This window comes from Gigantopelta aegis, chromosome 10 (assembly GCF_016097555.1).
Source record: "Gigantopelta aegis isolate Gae_Host chromosome 10, Gae_host_genome, whole genome shotgun sequence".
NCBI classification, from domain to species: Eukaryota; Metazoa; Mollusca; class Gastropoda; order Neomphalida; family Peltospiridae; genus Gigantopelta; species Gigantopelta aegis.
Window position 1 is genome coordinate 25,476,936 of NC_054708.1, and position 23,089 is coordinate 25,500,024.

The following is a 23,089-nucleotide window of genomic DNA, read 5'->3' on the forward strand; positions in this document are numbered from 1 at the left end:
CTAGTCATCCTACATGTAATTTAGCCCAATATTTTCGAAGCTATCTTAGTGCTACAATGTTGTAAAACTCTCATATGCTACAATACAGGGCTTCTAGATTATGGTAGCCTCACTCCCATGGCTAGTGATATTCAGTGTTGGGCTTTTAAATAACTACTATTGTCATGCCCGACGGCTAGTGAATTTTTCAGTCAAATATTGCAGTTAAGTCTATTTTGTATTTATTACCCCAGCAGGCACTCATAACGGAGAAAATAAAAATCATAATTTCTCACTGAGAAATTATCATGCATTGGTCTAACGAACAATACTATTGGATAATTTGACGCTTACAAACCAATGACCTTGTCGGTACTAAATATGACGTCATCACGATTTGGCAAACGCACACAATGACGTCATGTAGTTTAAAGAGTTTGCATTTACGGCTGTCTGATTTTGGTGTTAAATTTATAACAAAATGTCATTTTAATGCAATTCATTATAGATTTTGAACCAGTATAAAGAGAACTTTTGTTTTTTTTAAATTATCTATGAACGTGATTAAATTACAAAGTTATAGAAATACTCAGAACAGTGCGTAAAGTGGCGTATATCGTTTCTATACATGTATGTGCATGTGTGTGTTGAAAATAAAGGCTTTTAGAGAATAAATAGCTCCGGTAATAAATAGAATAACAAACTCGGCACCAGTTATTATCAAATTTATGTCCCTCATGAAATAATTTTAATTTGTCACTCGCAAATGAAGTGACAACTGAAAATTATTTCACTCGGGACATAAATTTGATAATAACTGGTAACTCGTTTATTATCCTCTATATATGAAAATCCTGCCCTAACCCCCCCCCCCCCCCCCCCCCCCCCCCCCCCAGTTAGTATTTTTAAGCTTTTTATGTGATATTATTATAGGTGATTATCATTATTATTTAGTAAAATTGTATTATATTGGGTTGGGCTAGTGAATTTTAATCAAGGCTAGTAAATGATCCCATGGATAGTGGATTTTATAAAAATTCTAGAATCCCTGTATAATATCATAGCAACGCATGCTATAGCCTACAACGGTTTTACGACATCGTAGCACAAAGATAGCTTTGAAGATCTGGGCCCAGATGTTTTACAATGTGAATAAAGTAATACAAAAGATTCAAATCTGTCTTTTCCATTAGTCAACATAGATAACGGTAGACAAAAATTATAAAGGTAAAGACACATGACATGGTATTTGTGCCATCTGCAATGTACTTCAGCGATGCAATCATGCAAATGGCTTTTAAAAAGCAGATTTACTGAAAGAAAAAATATAAATGGTGGGTTTCTCATGCCTCCAGGATACTGTCGTAAACTAATGGTAAAGATAGACAATAAGTGGGACACTGAAAAAAGTTGTTGAAGAATTAAAAATAACTTGCCTATAAAGATACCCAGCTAGTATTCATATACTTAACATGTTGATCTAAGCTTGACCAAGATGTAACAGTGCCATCTGATGGTTAACTTTAAAACTAATAAAAAATATTGGTCCTTTTTGTAGATAATATAACGGTAAAGACAATAAAATGAAAAATAATAGGTGCAGTTTAAAGTTGTATGCAGTGTAGTTTTATTTTAATATAACAATCAATAAATCAATGTGGTCTAGCGTTGTCGTTAAGCAAAACAAAATTTTAATATAACAAACTTGTGTATTTGTGAGTGGTTTACTTACATTTCAGTTTAAAGGCAGACTTAGTATTTTAGGGAGTTTTGCGATTCCATAACGATAACGTGTGCTTTAGTACACAATAACGGAGTGAACATTTTGGATATATGATTTTAACCACAAGCTTTTCTAATGCATCTGCATTGTCAAATATCATATCCAGTGCATCAAGTTATGATGCTTTTTATGTGCATCCCTGTCTATTTACATTATATGCTGAAAATATTGGAGCTGCCATGACTTTACCGTTATTTGTCCCTTTTTGTGAAAATAGTCCTTAAATTGTTTCAAACAGTCAGTGACATGCAACTGCATGTAGTTGTAGATAATTTGTCAAGGTAAATATAGGCTCAGAATTAACAGGTAGCAAGAGGCAAGTTCTGGTGCTTATTACACACTATTCATTATAACAATCAGGTTCATATGCAACTTTTGCTTTCCATCTGGAAGTAATATACATATACAACTTTAAAATATCCAGTACCTTTGTTCTAGAAATGCTTCTCAATTGCTAACTTTTTTCAAGAATAAAGTTTGAGCACAGATTGGTTCACATGCCACAAAATTAACTTTGAGCCAAGTGAAGGATTCGAGGTAATATGTTATCAAGATTGGCACAAATGTAGTTTGACATTACACTTAAACTACAAGTAAATCTCATCAAAACAAACACCTCAGGACGTGCCTGTACTAGTCCATGAGCCAGACCAAAACTTGGTACCGACTGAGGGCACCAAACAAACTGTTATATTTGTTTTAGTACACCCTAAGACAAAACAAAAATGCATGATGTACTTTTCAATAGGGTAGATTTACCTAGTTATCACAATTTTTAACATTTATCATTTAGGTAGTCGAAAAATGTGAGAAATCTGTGTTTTAGTGTTTACTAAAGCACTTATAAACCTTGTAGATCGGTATCCACAATGTTCTTTATGGTTTTTGCATCTGTTGTAAGTGTTGATTAAGTATCCGAAAGGTGTAATTTGGTATCCTTGAGTATTTTTAAAAATTCAAGATGGCGTCCAAGATAACTGTCAAAACAGAACTGGAAACATCTCCAATACTTTATCACTAATGATGAAAATGTTCATGTTCATGACAGTGTTTTAGGTGTCAGAGGATTCATATTGAACTACTCCCAGCTAATCAATTGCAACATTATTTACATCCAAGATGGCCACCACTATAGTAGTCAGAACAAGACAATTAAACATTTATTTCATTTTACATGAACTATAGCAAGATTGTGAAGTTAGGAATTGAGGTTTTTTTCAGTCACCAAGGAATACATTTACAACATATGCTAACTGAGATATTGCATCATCATTCAAATCCAAGATGGCCCCCGAAAATGGTCGTTAGGAGTAAGAAGTGGCTATATCTTCCATTAATTCAATTATTGCATTAACTTTCTATTGAGAAATTTCATTGTTTCCAATTGCTAAGTTTTCAGGGTGTTCAATCCATTAAAAATACATGTATATCTACAAGTAAATTTATCTAAAATGTAATTTAAAATAATAATTCTTATACTGACCTCTACATATATGTCTTAAAGGCGTTCAATCACGGATGGTTGATCTAATTATTGACCCAACAAAGTATTATATGACAATATATACATTTATATAATCTCTATAATTCAGAGAAACAAACGGCTATTTGTAGAGCAGAGGTGTGACGTATTATTTTGAGTCATGTGACGGGCATCCCCCCCCCCCCCGAATAACAGCAGTGTCAAAAGATTTACCAAGCTCGTGGGGGGGGGGGGGAGTGGAGAGGGAGAGGATTGGTTTACCCTTAAAATGTAGGTTTTGAAAATGATTGCTTTAGGTGCAAAACATGTCGTATACGCTCAGAATAATTCGGAATGTTTTCAAATTATTTTCAGATCACTGGCATGATTCTGCAAGTAAGGTTTTGATTGGTGAACATGAGCTCCAACTGGCTGCTGTTAGATCCACATGTAATAGTGGAGCTAATTTTAATTAGATTGCTTTAGGTGATACTTAACAAATACAGTGGTCATTTCTTTGTTTTTGCAACCATTGTGGAATCTTCATGCAGATTCGTTATATCTGTATTAGAAAGTGATGGCTTGTCGTAGAATTGAAATGCATTCCATATAAAAAATAAAAAACCTCTTATTTGAAGTATAAATTATTCATTGGGCAATATATGTAGAATGTAAGATATGGTAACTTCTTACTATTGGCGGCCATTTTCATGATCATCTTGGATTGAAATTATAATTCAGTTAGCAAGAGGTTGTTATAAATGAATTCCTGGGTTCATAAAATTCATTTAATAACAAAAATATCTTCCCATTTGGTGTAGATTTGCTTATATATTAGCGGCCATCTTGGATTACATTGATGTTGCAATGCCTTAATTAGCTGGGTATAGTTCAAAATTAATTCCTGGTGAATGTTGACAAGTGCATTTCAGTTTGTGTGATTAAAGTATCTATATAACTGACAGATTAATACACAGAAACGTTATTAAAATTTTAGAATAGTACCCCTCTTTACTAAAACTCATTTTCTGACCTTAAGCTACTCTGGAGAAAAGTCCATCATGCTGTTTTGAGATCTATAGATACATACATCTATCAAAAACGTATAGTTAAGTTTAGTGTCCTCAGATGGTATCAACTGGCCAAATTTGGGATCTCGGCTTATGCACTATACCTGCATGTACACGTAGGTCTTACATTTTTGGCTTGAAAACAAATAACTAGTGACAGCAAACAAAATATTAACCAGGTTAACAAGCATTTTGAGAGTACTGCTAAAGAAATACATGTCCCATACCTGACCCAACAACTGTTCTTATCCCCTAAATTCAAGCGCTAAACATCTGTGAAAAGTCGGTAAATCACCATGAAAGTTAAACTTGATCAGTAACAGTACAAGATAAAGCTATATACAAAATTTCACCTCATTATTTTCAGTTATTCCAAAACGAAAGTCCGGAAAACAAATTTCTCCTTGTCTGTAACAGTACATGATAAAGCTATATACAAATTTTCAGTTCAATATCTCAAGGCCTTGTGGAAAAATGTCCGGAAAACAAATTTTAATATCTTCTAAGTTCAAGGGCCATAACTCCATCAAAATGGGTAGATCGACATAACCTGATCTGTAACAGTATATGATAAAGTTATATACAAAATGTCAGCTCAATATCTCAAAGTCTTCTGCAAAAAAACATCTGACAGAAGGACGGAGATGAAACCTATTATCCCCTCCAGTTGCACCGGTAGGGGACTAATAACATGGCTAATATCAAATGATATTATTATATGTAAGTTATAAGATAAAATGAAATAAAAACACTTCTCAAATGGCAGATTGCAGATCAACTGTCATTTTCTTTCATTCAAATTTAATAATTTACATATCGGTACACTGAACCTTTTTTTTTATCAATGTGTTTCATGTAATGCATTATATATGTAAACCTCAGAGCTTCTTCAATCTTAATTACCTCTCAAATCCTTGTAGTACGTGTACAGGGCGACAACCAAGCCAGCGACCACTGGCACAGCAACAATTATTATGGAATGAAGCATTGTCACCAGTTACCTTTGGGCTGCACCGGGAGTGTTCGGCTATATTCACAAATATATTGGATATATTGGCGTTCTGGAAAAACAGATTTTGAAAACATTTATAAATAACAAAGGCTGCCACAGATATAAAGGTACTGTCAGTGGTGTAGCGAGGTGGGGGGAACCTTCTTTTTTTTTTTACTGTATTAAATTTTATAAAATCATACATAGTGTGGGTTGCCTACCTGGTTGTAGGCAGAAATTCTGTATATTCGTTATCTCTGACAGAGAGTGGCTGTAATTGTTCAAATGTCGTCTAGCTCTAGAACAGCAGAGTAGGCCTTCTTTGGCTAACCACTTATGATGGAATAAGTTACTTCAATTCAATTCTTTATTCACCGTAAGCACAGCGGCTTATTGGTATAAACAAACAACAATAGTAATAAACATACAATATCACATGTACCTACAATTAGGATAATAAATAATATATATATGTATGTATGTATGTATGTATCTATGTATGTATATATGTATATATATATATATATATATATATATATATATATATATATATATATATATGTCATAATAATATGATATATTACAATATACATGTACATCCATATCAATAAGGAGAATGTAAATTATAGTTATATAGGAAACATATTATACACAAATTGACATTTAAATGCAACATATTATATATCTTGATAATTACAGTATTTTTAGATTAAGGAAGTTCGAATTTTAAATGCTTTAAATAGATATTTTCCCAATTTACACAATATATTTTTGTTTTTACTGGTCAGCAACTGTATAAACGTTAGCATAGATGGCCTATTCCAGTAGTATTTCTTTATATAATTTTCTCTTAAATCTCTGTACAATATACAGATTAATACAAAATGATATTCATCTTCGACATCTCTGCTATTACAATAAATGCATACTCTATTGGAACGACTTATTTTCTTTTATCTACCAGTTTCTATTGCCAAAATATGTGAAAACAGCCTTAATTTTCATAATACATGCTTTATAAATATCTTGAGAACAGGTCCAGCCAAACCATCACTGCCTAGAGTGACAGTTGGACATTTGGGTTTGCTAACACATGTATTTCAAATTGATTTATAAACATTGTTTTGTGTTTTCATCTAGCTGTTAATTACTACCTATGTTAATACGTTAAAGTTTAAACAGTGTTGCCGTGACATAGTGTTTATGACAACAACAAAAAATAATAATACAAAAAAAATAAAAAAATAATAATAAATAAAATAATATTTTAGTAATAAAAAAGTGTTTTACGTAACGCTGTTCAGTACACTCACCCACAACCTGTAACGCTACAAGACGTTTGGACATACACCCCACCCACCCCCACCCCAGCGTTACGTAATATTTGAATAGCCCCTGATATCTACGACAGGCCATAACCCAGTGATAAAATACTTGGTCGGACACGTGGTGGGTCTAGGATTGATCCCAGCTGGTGCCCGGCCATTTCTCATTTACATATATGCAACTGGTGTAGCAAAGGTCGTGGTATGTGCTATTAATGAGAAAATGTAGTGGGTTTCCTCTCTAAGACTATATATCAAAATGACCAAGTTTGACATTCAGTAGCCGATGTTTTTGTTCTGCTCTATATAAAGTAAAAAAATGTAGCCTGTGCCACCCCACTAGAGGCTCTGCGTATGTCCCCAACCCTCCAGATATCGTAACAATTACACAGGCCCAATGGGCCATATATATAGGCTATGTGCTATGGGCCTGTATCTTTAACCTCTTTGGTAATAAATTCATGTTTACTGAAAAACAAAACAATTTAGAAACAAAATAGCCACATTGGCAGTATGTTATTTTATGAATGAAAATGAGATAGTTGGGCTTTCATGGGGTGGGGTTTTTTCAAAAGTAGGCGCTACGTAACTCCACTCCTCCTAAGTAACTTATATGTTTTGTTTTACACCGAATACTTTTTATAATTGTTTTGGTATCCATCTCAAGATTATAGCTAGTCCACCAAAACAAAGACAAAGAAAACGTCATTATATGTTATTGTTCTCAAAACGCTGGCGTGTGACTGTCTTTCAGACTTTCACAACTGGAAAAAAGCTCTTTCAGCTTCATAAATTCATTGCATGTATGTATATATGTATGTATGTATGTATGTATTGATGTATGAATATCTATATATATTGTATGTATGTCGAGGTTGACTGTTACATACATAGATATTAACGCACTGGTGCAGGGGATTATTAAATCCTTTCTGGCCTCACAAATTGTCCCATGCCGTTGCTGGGACTCGAACCTGTGGCACCTAATGTATGTATGTATGCCCACAAATGACTGTCAGGTCAGATGTCAGGAATTAACGTACTTACATTAATTTAATGTTCAAGCATGCTCGTTGCGAACATGATTTCTGACTAGAACCAGAAACTACTCGAAATGAGAGGGGTGGGGGAATGTTAAAACAAATAATAATAATAATAAATTATATATATATATTTACAAAGAAGTTAAAAAGGGTTTAAACAATGGGTTAAAAAAGGTTTCTACAAATGATTACGTAAAAAGTAATATTGACAATAACGTCTGATTAATCTAGTATTTATGTCGGAGGAGAGTAGAAGGGAAGGTCCGCCCCATTTGTAATTCATTTCCCTAGGCCCTCCCATCCACCACATCCACCATAATGGAAATGTTAGGAATTGGAGATTGATGCTATCATTTCCATATTAACACTATCATGAGCTCACGTAAAACTATGTGATTGGGGCTGTGACTAAACTTAAGTCAAAAGAGTTATCACCTAACTTTTAACATAACCGCCCCAATTAGCATCCATTTAAAACAATGACAAGAAAAAAAGAAGATAAATTAAAAAGAAAGAAAGGAAGATAATTAAAAACCAATAATAATAGAATAAACTTGGAATATATATATATATATATATATATATATATATATATATATATATATATATATATATATATATACATACATACATACATACAAATGTACACACACACACACACACACACACACACACACACACAGAGATATATATATATATATATATATATATATATATATATATATCTAATTAAAATTAGCTACACTATTACTTGTGGATCTAACACCAGCCAGTTGGAGCTCATTTGTCCACCAATCAAAACCTTACTTGCAGAATCATGCCAGTGATTTAAAAGTAATTTGAAAACATTCCGAATTATCCTGAGGGTATACGACATGTTTCGTGTGAATTACGAATGCCTGAAAACATGTTTTATTTTATAAATAAATAATTTGTAATGTAAAACTGAAGACTGATTTAGTTGGGGGTTTTTATAAATAAATAAATAATTTTTGATGTAAAATTAAAGACTGATAACCCACCCCGTACGTATTGGTATGGTTCGCTGTACTGCGGCCACTAAAATAGGCTCGCCCGATATTTTTAGAATTTGTATGCTCCCAAATAACGTTATAAAAGGCGAAGTGTGATTGGTCAATATTTAAATTATTATTTACAGACGAAATGTTACCTGGACATTGGGGACTACGCAGTGTTGTTAGTTTTAAATCACTGGCAGGATTCTGCAAGTAAGGTTTTGATTGGTGGACATGAGCTCCAACTGGCTGGTGTTAGATCCACATGTAATAGTGGAGCTAATTTTAATTAGATTGATATATATATATATATATATAGATAGATAGATAGATACAGTTTGTGTACTCCATCATATTGGTAAGATAGTTGTGGGTTTTTTTAAATAATAATAATAAATAATAAAAATAAATAAATAATAATATTAATATAATAATAATATATTTAATATAATTGAGATAAGTCTATAACAAAAACAAAAAAATAAATAAAAACATAGTAAATTAAAAAAAAATAAACAACAACAACAACAACAACAACAACTGCATCATGTGACATTGGGTACATGGCCATTACTTTAAAGGGAGTGAGTAGCACATTTAAATTAAATGGGTTTTTTCACTTAATTTAACTACTTAACTACTGTAGTAACGGGTTTTTTTTTTTAATTACAAAACCATACCAAAAATTATTTTAAAAAAAATTAATAATAATAATAAAATATTTGAAAAATATGTGCACACCTTTTTACAAAATAAGATCATCTGCTTAAAATAGCACAGCAAATGGTAGTGCAGGCCCCGTGCTTATAAACCTTAAAGGGCTCTATCGTGATTCTATCCCATATGGGATTGAAAATCTTCCATTTATCGATTGGTTTAACCTTTCATTTTATCAAGAGTTATCTCTTTATAAGATGGCATCAGACCACAATTAATTTCGCTATATGTTTCTATATAGCCTTAGTGGCTATAACATTTTTATTAATATCAGCAGGCCCGTGAAGTTTTGTATGTACCTTTGCCTGCATTGGGGACACATACCCTGAAAAGGACAACCCCTGTTGTCCAGCTCTTTCTCCCAGCATATTGGTTTAAACAGACACACACTCTAAACCAGGCCGGGGTACACCCATTTTACACAAAAAGCACTACTTTTGCATGGGCCAGAATTACCACAAACAAGTCTTCAATGTCAACAAGTTACACATGTTTACAAACTACATGCTATCCCCTGTCACTTCAGTCAAACAGTTGCCACTTCATAGCTGTCTGCCATAAAATAATCACAGTCAAACAGCAGACTACCGTACTTGCACGGTCAAATTTCCGGATTTTGGACAACCAAATGGGAATTCCGGATTTTGGACAACCAAATGGGAAGATAACTGTAATCTGAGGCCTATCAGTCCATTTTTCCCCCTAAAAACTGGCCCACACTAATGCATTCCAATGATATACATATTAAAGCAATGCTCAGTAAGTATCGGGATGTCACCTTTAAACTGAGAGTATATAGAGGCTGTGTTAAAACACCTACCACAGTGCCTTGCCATTGCCAATTTTAGCAATGGAAACTTGAGGGACACCAACTTCAAAATGTAATAACTTTATCAAATATTGGAATTTCTTCATACAATGAACAGCTATTTTTCCTTCTACATATGTTCTATCTGCAGTGTTGTCTTGGAAAGATTTTGAAATATTTAAATGAAAAAAAATCAATCATTAGATTTTACTTCATTTTTAATGAAATATTAAACTTAAATTTAAATTTTTGAAAAAAATTTAAATCTGAAACTGTAAGATTTTGCATTTTAGATATGATAAGTGGAAGCTTATTAAAGATATGGCGACTGAATTCATGGTACATTATTAGAAATGTGTCAGAGGGATGGTGAAAGTCACAAAATTGGGGCCATTTGCAACAAATTTTTACACACTAATTTTAGGGGAAATTAGACATGATAGGCCTGATTCAATTTTGACCTGCTGTATTTACTTAATCTACTTCATTTACTGTATTAGACATGTAGCCACTTTGTAAAAGGCAAAACAGTCCATATAAATGCATATTAATATGAATATGCCCTACAGATGTTACTTAGGTATACACCATAATATGTTTTTTGTTGACGACAACTTTGAAAATGAAGATTTTGTCACAAAATGCTGATATAAATCTTACCAAGAAGTACTTGCACCATATTTTTCAGTTTCCAGTGATAACAGTACTGTTAACAAGTGTAATCATGTGCCAGTGTCTTGGATACCTCAGTGTAGTATTTCTTGATTGGAAGGATGTTTGTAGTAATGACCACAGAATATGCATTATGGATTATTCTGCCATATGTATTACAAGTCAAATGTTAACCTTTTTGGCACATTTTCTGCAATAAACTTGACAAGTGTACCAGCATCTGCTTACTGAACACAATAAATACATTCAGACAGCATAGAATATTAGCCTATTAGATTTTCTAAGGATAAAAGACCATTTTTGAAAAATGACTGAAGTGTGTAATTTACATAAATGTAGGTGAAATGTATTATTAGAGTACTTAATCTTGTTAAAAACTGTATACTATTTATTTAAAGTGTTTAATTACATTTAGTAGTGATATATTCATTATATTTAGATCTTCTGTCCATGCAATTGTAATAATTGAGAAACTCATTAAAATTCAATATGTAAAAAAAATAAAAAATCTCAATATTGACCAACAAAATCCAACTTTTGCTCTCTTTTTTTACCAAATTATTAGCTCAAAACTGTTTAAAAATATTGCACCAACATGTAGTAACATCAGAGGTCATTTTATGCTATTTTGGAGGATATTGAAATTTAAAAGTTGAACATTTTAATTTTAATTGTTAATAAATTTTAAAAAAATGTTTTTTAATTTAATAAAATATTTAGAAAATAAATAAATGAGTTTTCATATTCCATGTGGTATTCACAATCAGTCTGTGTAATTTCACCTCTCTGGTTATAATACTTTCATCAGAACCAAGCATTTAACCGGTGTAATGTGTGAACTATATCAGGCCTCAGACCACAATTAATTTCGCTAGATGTTTCTATATAGCCTTAGTGGCTATAACATTTCTATTAATATCAGCAGGCCCGTGAAGTTTTGTATGTACCTTTGCCTGCATGGGGGACACATACCCTGAAAAGGACAACCCCTGTTGTCCAGCTCTTTCTCCCAGCATATTGGTTTAAACAGACTCACCCTCTAAACCAGGCCGGAGTACACCCATTTTACACAAAAAGCACTACTTTTGCATGGGCCGGAATTACCACAAACAAGTCTTCAATGTCAACAAGTTACACATGTTTACAAACTACATGCTCTCCCCTGTCACTTCAGTCAAATAGTTGCCACTTCATAGCTGTCTGTCATGAAATAATCACAGTCAAACAGCAGACTACTTGCGCAGACAAATTTCCGGGTCCCCCTCTAAATTTATGTAATGTTTCTATAACAACCGCCGCCACCCACCCCACCGCGACGTGATTTTACCAACATTATAATACATGTAATAATAATAATAATAATAATAAATGGTGAGTTCATGTTCCGACTGTTTATTATTTTATTTCAGCTTATTCGCAGCTATTTTCGTCATGAAATAATATATATGTTTTTTATTATTTTATTATAATATTATAGCCGGCCCTCATTTGTCAAGTCTCTATACACGGCGATCGTTTATATAAAATTCTAAAATATATTATACGGTTGTCGTATATACAGCCTCATCACTACGAGTCTGTTTTGCAGTATTTTTATGACTTTTCACAAGAAGACTTCCAAATTTTAAAAAATGAAGCGTGTCATGGAATTTCCTCAATCGTAGTTCAATTTAAAATGTTTTGGATCATACATTCACTAGGTTTGGTATTCCAAATGAATGTAATTTCCATTTATAATCCATATTTAGAGAAATAAGGACAACTAAATCCGTGATTGAGCGCCTTTAAGTGCTTGCAAACACCGATAAAACCACATGCATCATTTAACAAATTCTATATTCCTCCATGTAATTCGCAGTCTTATCAACTGAAATGTCAACAACTACGTCACACAGCACTACAATTACGACGGCCAGCAGTGCAGCCACGACGCCCATCGATACAACCACAGCAGCCAGCATTACAGCCACGACACCCAGTGTTACTACTACACCTAGTGACACCACCACAATGTCTAGCACTACTACTAACACAACGTATTGCGTCAACTTGGATTTGCGCGGTCAAATTTCCGGATTTTTGACAACCAAATGGGAAGATAACTGTAATCTGAGGCCAGATGTCTATCAAGAGTTATCATTTTATAAGAGAAGTCGACAGTAATAATTTATTGTAATTTGCTTTCATTCACACGGGATAGAATGACAAACAGTATATAGTGTCTTTCACTACATATTTGGCCATATATAATTTTGTTTCTTTCAATGTTATCAAGTGTCTTAAAAGGGTTTTATTTTGGGGACTATTATATAAAAAAGGGGTTTAGATATCTTTTGGGTGAAAAGAAATAAAAATAGCATTAAAATTATGTTAAACATATGAACACGGGATAGAATCACAAACAGTATATAGTGTCATTCACTACATATTTTGCCATATATAACTTTGTTTCTTTCAATGTTATCAAGTGTCTTAAAAGGGTTTATTTTGGGGACTATTATATAAAAAAAGGGGTTTAGATATTTTTGGGGGGAAAAGAAATAAAAATTGCATTAAGATTATGTTAAACATATAAACACGGGATAGAATCACGAACAGTATATAGTGTCATTCACTACATATTTTGCCACATATAACTTTGTTTCTTTCAATGTTATCAAGTGTCTTAAAAGGGTTTTATTTTGGGGACTATTATATAAAAAAAGGGTTTAGATATTTTTGGGGGGAAAAGAAATAAAAATTGCATTAAAATTATGTTAAACATATGAACACGGGATAGAATCACGAACAGTATATAGTGTCATTCACTACATATTTTGCCATATATAACTTTGTTTCTTACGATGTTATCAAGTGTCTTAAAAGGGTTTTATTTTGGGGAGTATTATATTAAAAAGGGGTTTAGATATTTTTTGGGGGAAAATATAAAAATAGCATCAAAATTATGTGCAACATATCAACACAGGATAGAATAACGAACAGTATATAGTGTAATTTATTACATATTTTTCCACATATAACTATTTCTTTCAATATTATCAAGTGTCGTAAAAGGGTTTTATTTTGGGGAGTATTATATACAAAAGGGGTTTAGATATTTTTGGGGGAAAATAATTGAAAAATACATTAAAAGTGTTGAACATATAAAGACGGGATGGAATGACGAACAGTATATATAGGACGATGACATTACAATTTTAAATAAAATTTACTTTCATTCACACGGGATAGAATGACGAACAGTATATAGTGTCACTCACTACATAATTTTCCATATATCGATTGAGACTGAAAATGTTCATTCTATCAAGAGTTCTATCTCTTTATATGAGACGTCGACACTAATCATTTATTGCAGTTTACTTTCATTCACACGGGATAGAATGACAAACAGTATATAGTGTCACTCACTACATAATTTTCCATATAAAACTTTCATTCTTTCAATGTTATCAAGTGTCTTAAAAAGGTTTTATTTTGGGGAGTATTATATAAAAAAGGGGTTTAAGATATTTTTGGGATAAAATAACTGATACATACATTAAAAGTGTTAAACATATTATGACGGGATAGAATGGCTAACAGTATATAGGACGATGACATTACAATTTAAAAAATAATTTACATTCATCCACACGGGATAGAATGACTAACAGTATAAAATTATAGTGTCACTTACTAAATAATTTCTCATATATAAAGTCAATTATTTCAATGTTATCAATGTATATCAGGTGTCTTAAAAGGGTTTTAAATACAAAATACATTAAAAATATGTTAAACATATCAACACGGGATAGAATGACGAACAGTATATAGGACGTTGACATTACAAATTTTAATATAATTTACTTTCATTCACACGGGATAGAATGATGAACAGTATATAGTGTCACTTACTACATCATTTTCAATATATAACGTTCATTCTTTCAATGTTAACGATGTATATAAAGTGTAGGTAAAAGAAAATACATTAAAAATGTGTTAAACATATAAACACGGGATAGAATGACAAACATTATATACAATGATGATAATAATAATAATTTAAAATTGCTGTTCATTCACATGGGATAGAATGACAAACAGTATATGTCACTTAATACCATCTACACGTGGAGTTTAAAGGAACATCGAAGTTGAAAATCCAAGGGGATGGTGAATTTTTATATTTTTTTTAGTAAAATATGTCAGTGATTATTCTGATTTACAATCTTTGACTAAAAATGTGTTTAAATTTTTAAATAAATTTTTTTTTTTTAAATTGGCAATAAAAGGAATGAAATGAAACCAGTAACGAAAAACACATATAGCTGTTATGAAAAACACATATAGCTGTTATGAAAAACACATATAGCTGTTATGAAAAACACATATAGCTGTTATGAAAAACACATATAGCTGTTATGAAAAACACATATAGCTGTTATGAAAAACACATATAGCTGTTATGAAAAACACATATAGCTGTTATGAAAAACACATATAGCTGTTATGAAAACGGATTTAGATTGTATCAAAAAATAGGTTGTAACAATTTTTTATTTAATATAAATTCTTTTTATTATATGGGATATAGTTTGGTTTATTTGTATTAATTTTAGTATGGTAATTTGGTACATATATTTATTAATTGGTATATAATAATTTACTTATTAAGTAAGCTTTGAAAAATGTATTATTATTATATTAAGGATAAATTATTTAAGAGTTTTGTTTTGAGCAGTCATGAGTAAACTATATTAACTAAAAGTACTATATTTTGTGTTACTTCGAGATGGCAAAAGGTACCGTGTACGCCTAAATTTATGTTGAGTAGATCAAGATCATTTTTTTCGTACATTATCACTATTGTAGTGTTGGCTCCACTTGTCCAAATTCTGATCGTTGTTTGTTTAGGTGTCAAGGCTAGAGTGTTAATTTTTCAGTGGATGGATTTTATTTTAATTGCTAAAACCAAACAAATTCGTTATAATTGTATTTGTGTCTTATTTCGTGGCAAGTGTAAATAAAAGTTGATGTGTTACTTAATTTTGTGTGTTTTCATTCCATGTCTTGCACTATACTAAAGCAAAACTATCACTATTGTAAACAGCTACCGTCGATGTTCCTACTCCACGTGTAGACGGTAGCCGATTAAGTGACATATAATGTTTGTCATTCTATCCTGTGTTTATATGTTTAACACATTTTTAATGTATTTTCTTTTAATACACTTTATATACATCGTTAACATTGAAAGAATGAACGTTATATATTGAAAATGATGTAGTAACTGACACTATATATATATCCAATGTGGGGAACTAATTAATGGTCCTTTGCAAAATTAGGTGGCCCGTTACACAGAAAGAAAAAACAATTATAGAACATTTTTAAACAGAAGAAGACTTCAAATAAATATTTAAATGTTAAAAGAATGAAAAGTATATTTATTAAAATAACAGCCCAACAACAAACTGGCAAAACCGAAAAAATTTATGAACTAATAAACCCATAATAACATACAAATTCATGAAATATATTTATATATTTTAATTATATTTAAACAATAATTTGTTTTATAATTAACACAAAAAAACGATAAATGAATGCACAACAACAAACACTAATAAAATGAAATATTTTTATTAGATAAAATACATAAATTAAATTTTTTAAAGGATCTACTAATCGATAAATTGTACATAATACATCATTTAATGGCAACAGTATATAATGTATAAAAACTGACACAATTTCTTATGAAATTATTTTAAGTAATACAAATATTCCCGTATATTTATTTGACGGGACAGAATCACGATATAGCCCCTTAAAGTCTAAACTTTAATAAAGTCCAGACTTTAATGTCATGGCCACGACATTCAAATAGCATTACGTTAAAGTCTGAACTTTATTAAAGTCTAGACTTTACGTTTTATAAGCACGGGCCCTGGGCGCACATTTAGTCAATACTTTACTTTCTACGTCCTTTCAGACTAAGAAAAATAGTGGATTGGATGTGTTGCGATAGATCCCAAATATGTTTATATGGAATACACCCAATTTGGATATCCAGGTCAGACTTATTTGTCATGTGATTCGTAATCGATCGGAAAACCAAAACGAAACTTGTTCGATGTCAGGTTTTTTTAAACATATATATCTAGTAACCTGTGAAATACGAGGTGAAGACTTTAGATAGGACTCTTACCTATGCAATACACTGCAAATTATATGATGACAATACAATTAGCAATATACCTGACAAGAGATTTTAACAAAAATAAACTTGTTTCAGTTTCCTGTAGTGTTATTTTATTTCATGACTGGTACTTGTCTATATGAAATAACACAACATTAATACCCATACGTTAGCGTAACAAACAACAGCCACAGTCTATTAACAGTGTAGACTGTTACCCTAAAACATGAATTCCACGCAAAAGAGGTGAAAAAATTTAAATATGTTTTAAAGATACCAAAATTATTTTCTCAATTACCAAAATATCCAACTTATAATTAAATTTGCCTTTTATGTCCGACTCTTCGTAATTTTAAATTTCCCGCGGGATGATGGCGACAGAACGTTTTACGGCGTGCGTTTTACAAGTAGCAGCGACAAACCCAAACTTGAGATTTGGCTTTCCAGTCGATTCGTCCACTGGACAATTCGTCCACAGACGATTCGTCCACCGCGTCGTCCACTCACCTCGGACAATTCGTCCACTCGATGACTGCATTTTTTTCTACATATTAATAGTTATTTCTTTGACATTGTAATCGTTTCTTAACATTATTTTGTGTATACTATAACCAAAAAAGTAAAATAGAGTTAGAATTCAACATTACTATCCAGTTTTTCATTAACTGTTTGTATTCATTATCATGCGGATGATTCGTCCACGGACGATTCGTCCACTCGCTCGTACACAATGTGGTAAATAGGTAATGCAAGCCTCCGCGTCAGAAGACTTTATTACCCCCCCCCCCTCCCCCCGTCATGTTCTCCTTCAATGGCGTAAATTCTATCCACTGTACCCTCCCTCGTCACGTTATGCCTAATAACCTCGAATTAAATAAAAACGTGTTGTCTTCAATTCCAATTTAATTAAATGTACATTAAAAAACAATTCAACAAACCATAGTTTGACACCCAATAGCCGATGTATTTTTCGTGCTGGGGTGTCGTTAAACATTCATTCATTCATTCATTCCGTCCATACAGGTAGTTAGCGGTGCAGCTTTGAAATAAGTTGCGTTGTTTTAGACGCTACTGGATCCAACTTGGTGAAACAAGCTTAAGCAGTAATGAGCCTGCATTGGTAATTACTTCACAATATCACAATAGAGGACACCTGTACACTTACCACGTTGAAAGGGAAGGACTAAAGATTATCTTTACTGGGCACATTGTAAAAACACCCTACGACATGTAGCGTGAAAGGCGTACATTATAGAAACAAACAATAACCGAATAAATAGAAACGCAAAAGAATTACGTCTGCAGAGCATTGTTACAAAAACATCAACCAAGCGTAATCTAATGCAATATAATTTATTTTCACCTTTGTAAATTTATGACACAGCAAAAAAAATATGGGGTAATATTGGACGAAATAAAAACCCAGTGGACGAATCGTCCGGTACTGATTTTTGGTAGTGGGCGAATCGTCTCGAGTTCCTCGGTGGACAAATTTTCAGTGGACGAATCGTCCAGTGGACGAATCGACTGCATCCCGAGATTTGTTACTTCATGTTTGAGGTAAGTACTCTCGCTGCTCCATTTAAGCGGGGCGCCCCGCTCCGCTATTCCATTTTGCCGCCCTCTGTTCACGTTCCCCGCCCTCCTTTATTTTTGAGCGCCCCTCTTTATTTTCCAGCACCTATCTCATCTCCGCTATTTCCAAATGCACTTTTTTCCACACAAAAAACAACGACCAGTCTGCACATTGGACATCAAAGGAAACAAGCCGCGTTGTGTACGAACAAGCATTCTGATATTTAAAATATTACTTTACTGTTAAAACAAACTGATACGTAATTTCAAGTCACTGAGTTGGTCGCTTATAACCTGAAGCCAGTCAGAGACAAACCAGGTTCCTGGGACCCTGTCGATCGTCGCGCCATCTGGAATAGAGTTATCTCCACCTGTTTCAGCTAAGTCGCCCATTGACGAAACATTTACGACAGTTACCGTAACGTAATTTAACAGTATTTTTAACAGCCTCTATTTTGTCCAATATCTGTATCCATTTGTATGTTTGATAGACACAATAAAAGTTATATTTTATGTAAGCAATGAAAACATTTAATTTTTTACGGATTCGGCAATCTCCGATTGAAAAAACCCTCTTATTTGGCGCCAAATTTGATCAGAACGGTCATTCTGTCTTTTGTTTCCACTAACTATCGTTTGATATTTTGTCCTCAGTTGCAGATATAATTGGTTGAAACTGGTGATTTTTACTTTCTGTTATTCTGTTTATTCAGCAGTTTGTTTTTAAATATTGTAAACTTTTAATTTTGAGGGGATATGAACGCTTATAAAAACAACGGAAGTGGTAGTGTTTATCATTAAAATCATTTGTCTTGAGTGCCAAATAATATATACACCGCCTTTACAAATACGAAAACTACTTTTTATCAGCTGGCGATAATATTCGATGAAGATGGAAATAGCAAAAATGTATCTGACATCACTTTACAAACATCTTTATTGTTTTTCGTATATCTTGAAATGTTTATTAAAAATAATAATACTAAAACTTTGATCGGTCCAGCAAAACCGGAACTGCCCGTGAATGTCAGACCGATATCATCTTCGGTTCAGTTAAAAGACGAGTCTTTTTATAAACCCCTTTGCACTTTTTCGTAGGCAAAATAAGGAGTATGTCTTTTCTCAAAGTCTACCAACACACAACAATATGATAACCAAACTACTCCCCCCCCCCCCCCCCCCCCCCCCCCCCACACACACTTTTTTTTTTGTTTGAAGGGTGTGGTGCCGAGCGGCCGCCCTCCTTTAATTTTCACCCAGCGAGAACACTGCATCCATTGTACCGTTGGTAAGAGGTAGTATCATAGTACAACAAGCATTATAGTTAGCATGATATCAATTGGTTTGAATATTTTTTATGCACGGCAAAGATTAGACAAAAATGTAGTACATTCGATTGAACATTTTGTGATTCCGTCACATTTTAATGTTAAAAGTTTGTGCACTGCCTCCAAATGAACTTATTTAAAGTATTTAATTTCATGGTCTACTACAAAATCTATTTTGTGATCTATACACAAATATTTGAGCGATAATATTACCGTAATCGGGTTGCATGACTGACGGAATAAAAAAAATTCGTGACGTAATAACGTTCTTGTGAATCCGTCACAAAACAAGACAAATTGTAAATTCGAAATCTAATTAAAATTAGCTCCACTATTACATGTAGATCTAACAGCAGCCCGTTGAAGCTCATGTCCACTTGACCTTTCATTCGACCAATCAAAACCCTACTTGCAAAATCATGCCAGTGATTTGAAAAGAATTTGAAAATATTCGGGATTATGCCGAGGGTATACGAAATGATTCGGGTGAATTGCGGAGTATGCCGGAAACTAATTTCAAAATAAAATTTTATATAAAATTCGTTTCAAGACGAAAAAAAACCGTGATGGTATAGCCATAAAATCTCTTTATACTTGTATACAATCCAGAGTTTATTACTACACTTTTCCACCTGTTTTTTTTGTCAATGTTGAAATAGACCAACAAGTTCGCCTGTTGCATAAATAGTCTCGCCCGATATTTTTAGAATTTGTATACTCCCGAATAACGCTATAAAAGACGAAGTGTAATTGGTCGATATTTAAATTGTTATTTATAGATGAAATGTCACCTGGACATGGGAGTCCACGCGATGCTGTTAGATCTACTGGTAGACCAGTAGAGCTAATTTTAATCAGATTGGTAAATTCGCTCTAAGATTGTAAATAACTTTTTTGCCATATTTGTATTAACATGAATTATTACACAAAATGCAGTTAATACATACATACATACATGTACAGACTGACTGATAAAATAGGCAAACAGAAAGATTTGCTGTTTTTCATATTTTTCCTTGTTGGAGTCATTTTTATTATTAAGATTAAACGTTGCTTATATGTTATTGCTTAGAATATCCATTTGCGTATATTCGAAGTGTTTCGAGTTATCTTGAGGTTTAAAAACGCAGGTACCCCCAAGAAGTGACGGTTATACTTATCAGAGGTATGTGCGTTTTTTAGAATTATGAAAAATACATCCCGTGGTACTACAAATATCAGGATAATCAGAAACAGTTCGGATACACGGAAATGGCTATTGTACACGTATACAACATAATATAGAACACAATAAAAACGGAACTAACAGGGAAAAGCACTTCGTAGTGTTTAAAAGCTAGGTTATGCTAATTTAAATTTCGTTACTTGAGGGGCACTGAAATTAGTGCCCAGGGAGCGAGGGGGTGCCGGTCATCGCTAGGAGACTACAGCAATTCCGAGGACATACCATGGGAACAAAGGCAAATGTGTACGTTTTTTTTATAAGGCAGCATCTTTCTCTCTCAATATCTTTGTGATCCTTACCATGTATTTATTTTATTCTTTGTTATAACTGGAATGTTTTGGGGTTGAGGGGGTTTGTAGTGGGGAGGGTGTTGTCAAATTATTAATTATCTTTATCTGAATCATTGCTTTTTCAGCTTGCAAACGGCCTATGGCGAAAACAGCACGTGAGAGGCAAAGAGATCGGAGATCTCGAATCCAACAGAACAAAGAGGAATATGAAAAATGCAAGGCTAATGAAAATCAGAAGCAAGGACGAATATGTCTGAACAGCAACTTAAAGACCTCCGAAAAGGCACACGTATAGCAATGCGAAAACTGCGATTAAAACGTCAAGCTGAAAAAGAAGACATTGCGGCAACTTTCCATACAAATCTATGGCAAGTGCCAGCAAAGCAAAACACCGAGTAACCCGGACACTTCCCAAGAGTCCCCACAAAAGGAAGTTTATTGTTCAAGCCCTAGCTGAGGACTACAACATATCGATTACCCGTCGATCTTCTCGATCAGCTGGTCTACCTCAGGAACATGTTTATGCTATCATAAACTTTTATTTGAATGACTCTGTCTCCCGTATAATGCCTAGTAAAGCCGATACTATTGTTGTTAGATCGTCAGGCCAACCAAAGAAAAAAGAGACCAAACGTCATGTGAGTCTCACTATTTCTGAGGCATATCAACTTTTTCGTATTGACCATCCAAATATTTCTGTTGGAAAATCGAAGTTCGCTGAACTTCGGTCTGCTCATGTACTTCTTTCTTATCAGATGCCCAGCAATGTATGTGTCTGTCAGTATCATGCTAATATGACACTCATACTCGAAAGCCTTCACCGAAAGATTCCGGCCATTCCTGTATACTCAAGAAGCGAATATCTCCCATTGGTTGTTTGTGACCCAGATAATGAAATCTGCATGTTGCCTGAATGTTCATTGTCACAAGATATCGATAACAAACCTATGCGGTGGTCAAAGAAGGATGACTACCTTATTAAAGAACTCTGCAGTGGAAGTGTACAAGATTTCCTTGGTGAACTTAGAGCTCAACTGCCTAAATTTCTATGGCATGCTTTTCTTAAGCATGCACAAGAGAAAGCCTACGACGATGACAAGTTGCGTGCTACTAGTCCCATTAGTGCATCTTGCTTAATGCAAATGGATTTTGCTGAAAATTTCACGTGCGTCTTTCAGGACGAGGTACAATCTGCACACTGGAAACAGAGGCAAGTTACAGTTTTTACTGTAATGATATACCACCGTGAAACGTCCCTTCCCATCGTCATCGTGAGTGACCACCGTGATCATGACAAGCGAGCAGTAACGGCATTCCTTGTCAGACTTCTGGACAAAATACGAACTGAGCTACCAACAGTTAATGTAGTCGACATATGGACCGATGGACCCAGCAGTCAGTTTAAAAATAAGTACATATTCTCATTACTAGCAAAACTTCACAACATACACTCGATTCCCCAGCTTCATTGGAATTTCACGGCAACCAGTCATGGAAAGGGACCCAATGATGCCCTTAGAGGTAATGTCAAACGGATCGTCCATCGTCGAATTATGACACGCCAAGATATTGTCACAGATGCTAACACGTTTCAGAAGTCACTGAAGTCTTACTA

At 33.4% G+C, this 23,089-nt stretch overlaps 1 long non-coding RNA gene across 1 annotated transcript; it reads right to left on the minus strand.

Moving 5' to 3' along the window:
* Positions 1 to 918: 918 nt before the first annotated feature.
* Positions 919 to 17,171, minus strand: LOC121382771. Its single transcript, XR_005959216.1, has 3 exons — positions 17,066 to 17,171; positions 5,198 to 5,355; positions 919 to 1,292 (listed from the first exon to the last, which is right to left on the minus strand). It is a non-coding gene; the product is annotated as an uncharacterized LOC121382771 (long non-coding RNA).
* Positions 17,172 to 23,089: the final 5,918 nt, after the last annotated feature.